Here is a 6,938-nt window from a genome sequence, read left to right as displayed (position 1 = left end):
AAAAAAAATAATGCAAACAAAAAAAATGCCCCCAACAAAACCCATTACCTTCTATGCATCTTTAAAGATGAATAAAAACTGAAAAGACTTTTTCGTGTCCTATCAAGCTGATTCCTTTTCATTGCTGCCTTGCTATTTCATTGTAAGTGAGCACTCAGATTGTCACCTGGGACTTTTATGGGGGAGAAAAGCTGCTATAAACACTTCCGGACAAGGATTTTTATGGACATGGGCCATTTCTTCTCTTGGTTATTGGGTATACACACACCTGGGAATTTAATTTCTGAGTTGTGTATGTCAAACTTTTTAAAGCAACCAACATTCTAGCCGTCGCATCAGAAATCTATGAGAGCTCTGGTTGCGCTGTTTTCTGACCAACGCTTGGAATTGGCAGCACTCAGACTTAGGCTCCCTAGCCAGGGGGAGACCTTGCTGAAGATGCACCACTGAATCTTTCATCTCTTTGGGATCCCCCTCTCCAAGTCCTTTCTGAAACATCTGCTCCAGTCACTTACCGCTTCAACTGAGAAAATCTTAACTTCATACTAATATCTTCATCAGCGCTCTCATCCTCTCCAAAGCCTGAGGTTGGGTGGCTGAGCTCAGGAAGCATGAGTTTTAGGGCGGGGCTTCTCCTGCTAAGTGCCATCTGTACCACTGTGTGGGGCAACAGTGTGCTGTTCTTTCATTCTCAAACTGTAGCAGGTAGAAGTTTGGACATTTGCCTTCTAGATGATCAGTTTATTAACGACCAATAGTTAGGTAGTTTCTTGGCCGAGGTATTATTTACTGTGCTGCCAGAGGGATTTTTGTCAGTGGTTTTCAGAGAAAATAAGGACTCATTTCCTATTATTATGAAGCCATGAACCAGAAGGAAGTGTCTAACTTTATAATTTCTGAAGCATTTGCACTAATTTTGACCCAGAACAGCTTTACATCTTTGCCAACCTTTGATGGTCTCCCTCTTCTTATTTTAATTATTCTGTGCTCTGTTGGCTGTATATTATAACTCTGATTTGTGCTTCTCTGTAAGATTTTTTAAAATGTTTGCTCAGTTATGACAGAATTAGTATTAGAAGAAGAGGGGCGGAGTTGTTTTTTTGTTGTTTTGGAAATTTGTATTTGGCCGGGCGGTGGTGGCGCACGCCTTTAATCCCAGCACTCGGGAGGCAGAGGCAGGCAGATTTCTGTGAGTTCAAGACCAGCCTGGTCTACAGAGCTAGTTCCAGGACAGGCTCCAAAGCCACAGAGAAACCCTGTCTCGAAAAAACAAAACAAAACAAAACAAAAAAAAGAAATTTGTATTTGTAGGGCAATGCTTGTTGGGCAGAATGAGATCACCCCTCACCTTGAGAAAGCAGCAATTACAGTAACGGACACCAGTAGACATTTGCATTCTCATTACCAAAAGGCCCCTTCAAAGCCTCCTGCTCTTCCTGAAATACAGACTTTTGGAAACTAAGGGGTTGTTTTTCCATCTATACTGTGGTTAAATTTGTTCTCTGTATACTTGAGGTAAATACACTTAGAATGATCCCTGTAGCCAGAAGGACTCGAATTGAGTGGCCCAGTTGATCCCTGCTGAAGAGGAAGGTTTTATTTTAATAAAATACATATTTGATTTCTAAATAATATTTTATATCAAAAGATGGCTTGCACTACAGACAAAAACGGCATTTGGTTTTTTAACAATTATTTACTTACTGCATGAGTTTGTATACTACCATTTAAATGAATTAAGTAAGGTCCTTCCGAAAGGGCCATATCTGTTAGGACACCAGTGTGTCAACTTGTGTAATGGCTGAGACAGCACTTGCTGCACAGTTGGAACCAAGGCAGTGATGCTGAATCAGGGAGTGAAGACTATCCTTTTCATGACGATTTGGTATCAATAATAACGCTCTGGAAATGAGAACTGGGCTAGAGAGATGGCTCAGCTGGTCAAGGGCCCCTATGTGAGCATGAGGGCCTGTGTTCAGATCCTCAGCACCCATGGAAAAGCCTGGTGTAGTAGCTGAAGGGATGGGCATGGAGAAAGCAGATCCCTGGAGCGTGGTCCAGCCAGGCTAGCCAATTAGCAAATTACACTAAAGACCTTGTCTCACAGAATAAGGTGAGAGCTGTAGAGGAAGTTGGCATTGGCTTCTGGTCATACACACACACACGCACGTGTACATACACAGCTCCACCAAGAACACACACACACACAGAGAGAGAGAGAGAGAGAGAGAGAGAGAGAGAGAGAGAGAGAGAGAGAGCTCCACTAAGAACAGAGAGAGAGAGAGAAAACTCCACTAAGAACACACACACATAGAGAAAGAGAGAGAGAGAGAGCTCCACTAAGAACAGAGAGAAAAAGCTCCACTAAGAACACAGAGAGAGAGAGAGAGAGAGAGAGAGAGAGAGAGAGAGAGAGAGAGAGAGAGATCCACAAGAACACACACACACACACAGCTCCACCAAAAAGCAAGACCCGGAAATGTTTAAGAAAGTTAAACAGAAAACCTTGTAAGAAAGAAAATTAAACAAGCAGAAGAAAGGACATTTGATCCTAACAAGCTCGGTTCCCATCACAGAAGCAAGCCTTTTCCATTATAAAGTACACTCCCAGAACACCCAGCTGTCTCCTCAACTCGGTTGCTCAGAAATGAGCTGACCATATGCACTGAACCAGCCAGCCTACAAGCCCCAAACTTGTATCCTCCAATACTATCACAAGACAGTAAAATGAAAAGGAATACTCACCTCTCTCTCCCTCACCAAACTACTCACTTAGAAAGTATTTCATTCAACAGATAATTTACTGGGGATCCTTTATATATTATATACCTGACTCTGGTATGTGTATAATCATCAAGCGCATGCATTTTGAATCTCCTCACCTGGAAAGACACTTCTGTTATCAGGATCCGAACTATTACAATCTTCATTTCCTAGGCAATAAACCTATCCTTTGAGACATCCCAGACTTGAGAGCAAAGGCTGGAAAAGTCATTGCCCAGCTTAACTTTCCGCTCGTAGGTGATGGCTTAAGCCTGAATGACTCATCCGATAACCATTTCTGCTCAACTGTCCTGGTTAGCCGAGAGAAATAGCTCCATTAATAAAATTCTCTTTTTTCTTCCTCATCACAGCAGTAAAGACTCACTATGCATTTCATCAGGGTTTTCAATTGGGTGAGGACTCATAATTCAATTAGAAGTGGAGTTTGGGGCCCATCAGGACTACTGGAGACGCCTAGGAAAAGGACATTCATCTCCATGATTGAAGGCATGGAACTCATTGACCTAGTGGGAGGATGAGAGATGTAACTTGGATTCAGAAATCTCATTTTCTGGCAGTGTGAATGTCAAGCTCTGGACAGTAGAGAATAGTTACAGAATGAGATCACACACAAAAAGACATTAATTTTGTAAGCATCTGATGAGGGCTCATTACAGATATGGCAAAAACAAGGCCTCCACAGCTAGAGATATTATCTCTCCAAAGACTTGTCTTGCAAAATTTAATTTTGATTCAATGGCCAGTCTGAAATCTCTTCTACTCTGTCCCTAACCTCCCCTGCTCCAGCCAGCTTCCAAGAAGGCAGCTGAGATAAATGCATCCCTGGCTTGATATTTATTTTTAATTGATCTGTTTTCTGTCATGTATCTTTTACTTATGACCACTCTCTTTTACTCTGAACAACACAGGAATCCATTGTAAACAGGCCCTTCTCCTCTTTTCCTTCTTCCTTTTGATTGGTCTTGCATTCTCTCCCACTCTCTGCAGTTTAAATGAAAGCCAAGCAACCCTGGCCAAGGTGAGATGAGCAATGCTTGGGCTGAACGTCAAGAAAATAGAAACATTTAATGGTACCTAGCCGGGTCCAGAGACTATAAAATTGTAATTGCCTCCTCCAACAAGTCTTCCTGTTATCAATTGCCAACATTTAAGACAAAGCCAATATAAGTTTGGTCATAGTCAACATTATCATTTGGTACTCCATGAATATTGAAAAGGGGTAACTACATTTTGCTGTGAATACGTACTTCAGCCATAGTAAATGGTTTTATGGGGACATAGTAACATTAAGAACGTCAGTACTGGAGACCAGAGAGATGACTCAGAAGATAAAAGAGCTTGCTATGCAAGCCTGGTGACTTGAGTTTGACCCTCAGAACCCACATAAAAAGTCGGATGCAGTAGCATGTATCCATCAGCCTAGCAATCTTTCATCAAGCGGGCCGGGTAACCTGCCGTACACAGTGGCGTGGAGAACACGAGACCCTGCTTGAAACAGGGTGGAAGGTGAGAGCCAACTCCTGAAAGATGTCCTCTGACACAGGTGCCCGCATACCCACATATCATACACATTTCTACCAGACACAGACACACGCATTCACACGTGCGCAAAGGATTATGACTATCGGGACTGGGAAGATAGCTCAGTGAAGTAGAGCACTTGCTGGGAAACTATGGCTACCCGACTTGAGATCCCTAGTACCCATCGGAAAGCCAAGTGCAGCACACCCGTCTGCAATCCCAGCTCTGAGAGGGGCGGGGATATTGCTACTGACCTGGATGTGAAGACACACTCTGATCACAACACCAGGGAGCCTAAGGCAAGAATATCGTGAGTTCGATGTAGGCTTGAGTTACACTGTGTGCAAGGCTGTGCCGTCTCCATGCACAAACGCAGACTAGAACGTGGGGATAATGAGCACCACACCACATGGCAAACCCTCCTCATGCACATAGCATATGCGTGTTCATATGGAGGTCAGGCTTTAAGATGCTATGTCTTCTTCTATAGCTCTCCACTTATTTTTTGAGACAGGATCGCTCAGTGAAACTAGAGTCATTAATTCAGCTAGACTGACTGGCCAGCTGGTCTCAAGAGTCTTCCTAACTCTGCCTCCTTGGTGCTGGGGGTTGGTTGTAGAGATGTACTGTCATGCCTAGCTTTTTATGTGGGTTCTGGGGATCCGAACTCCAGTCCTCATGCTTGCACAGGAAATATAGACTGAGCCACATCCCCAGCCTAACATGCAAGTCTTCTAAGTAATCCAGCAGGCAGGGTATGTGTGTGGAATAAGAGTGAATTGTTGATAGAGATTACTTCCTGTACTCCAAATATATAGCCTTGGCCATTTGCAGAAGTGAGCATATAGGAGATAGCATTGAAGATGGCCTAGAAGACACAGCTGTAAAGGCGAATCCTTTCTGTCCCACGGTCCTAACAATATAAGAAGCCAATGAAAAGGTCAAGGAGAAGAACAAAGAGAGTTGGCTACCAACTCTCACTCAATCTCTTTCTCTAGAGTCCCACAATTCAAGGTTGTGTACTACCACGGTTGGCATCTCTTTTTTTCTCTTTTTTAATTGATTTTTATTGAGCTCTAACACTGTGAGCCCTCCAAAAAATGATTTCTTCTTATAAATTGGATATCTGAAGTATTTTGTAACTGATAGAAGGCTAACATGTGGTCATTTCAGAACGCAGACTTTCAGTCTCTGCAACAGAGAACACTAGAAATCATAACCATGTACCTCCCGTGGCCTCTGGAGCAACGGTTCAGTTCTGATTTAACTTTCTCTTTCATAATCATGTATTTATATACTAATTTCTCAACAACTTGGAACCAAATCACACTATTTAACTTGTTTAAAAAAATCTTTCCATAACTGTATCTAATTGTTTCAATTTCTACTTTCTCTTTCTCCTTCACTTTATACTTTCCATTGAATCTTGGGCCCTAGGAAGGTACTATATTATTTTTATTTTTAGGTGAAGGAATTAACGTGCATAGTGTTTAAATAACTGTTTCAGAGATAAGGTTTGATTCAAATCTTCTGACTCCAAAACTTTGAGTTAACCATCATGCTGTCAACCTCCCCCGATGAAGACGGAAAGTCTCAGTACAGATTGCCTGTGCCTTATAGGGATATTGACAGAGGTAGATGATGGAATTTAGGCTCAGAGCCTACAACATGGTCAGAAGCAACAAATATTAGCGGCAGAAATGATAACGGATTGATGGTGCTGGAAATGTGGGAGGTCAGAGAGAGAAGTGGAGGAACAGCTGCGTTGCATCTGTCTCTTTCCATCCTGATCTCCAGTGTTCCTGTGTGAGCAGCCTCCCAGTGAGTCCTTATCACGGGGGAAGGAGCAGGGTTAGGAGGCTTTGTGCTTAATTCTGGTTGCTAACTTGTCAAGAATTAGAATCACAATGGAAGCAAATCTCCACAAAAATCCACAAGGAGTGGTTTCCTAGATTCTGTTCGATGAGATGGGAAGAGCCACTCTAATATAGGCGGCTCCATCCAATGGACTGGGGTCTTGGGCTAAACCAAAAAGAGAGAAGAAGCTAAGAGTCAGCATCCTCCCTCGTTCTGCCATGTGACTGCAGTGCCTCCTGCTCCCTGGTGGACTGTGCCCTAGAACTTAGAGCCATAATAAACCTTTCCTTAGCTGTTTTTGTCAGCAAGGGGACAAGTGGTGACCGGGGAGTAAGTAGTTTGTGGTTTGAGAAGATCTTCATTCAGATGGAATTTAAAGAACCTTCTGCATGCTTTTAGATCTTGAGATGTCCCCTTGCTCACCTTGCTTCCAATAGGAGGTGGAGATGTTTGGCAGGGCTGATCTTGGGTTCATTTCCCTACCCTTCAATGATTTCAGAGGGCAATGTGACAGCATCAGAGGAAGATGGGAGGGGTTGGAGGCAGCTCTGGTACTCAACATGGGTCTTGTCCTCATTCAGATCTTAATCTCAGGTAGTATTGAAGTCTATTTTCCACACTGTGGGTCTCAAATATTAGGGTATGTGAGGAGCCTATGCCCATGGTTGAGACTTCTCTTGGAGAAAGAGAAGCTAAAGTTTAGGAGAAACCAATCTAGCTGTCACTTTGGCCAATCAAATGTGCTAAGCCCTTTACTTAGTAGAAGCTAACAAATA

This window comes from Microtus ochrogaster, unplaced genomic scaffold, assembly GCF_000317375.1.
Source record: "Microtus ochrogaster isolate Prairie Vole_2 unplaced genomic scaffold, MicOch1.0 UNK3, whole genome shotgun sequence".
NCBI lineage: Eukaryota > Metazoa > Chordata > Mammalia > Rodentia > Cricetidae > Microtus > Microtus ochrogaster.
This window is presented reverse-complemented; position numbering follows the sequence as displayed.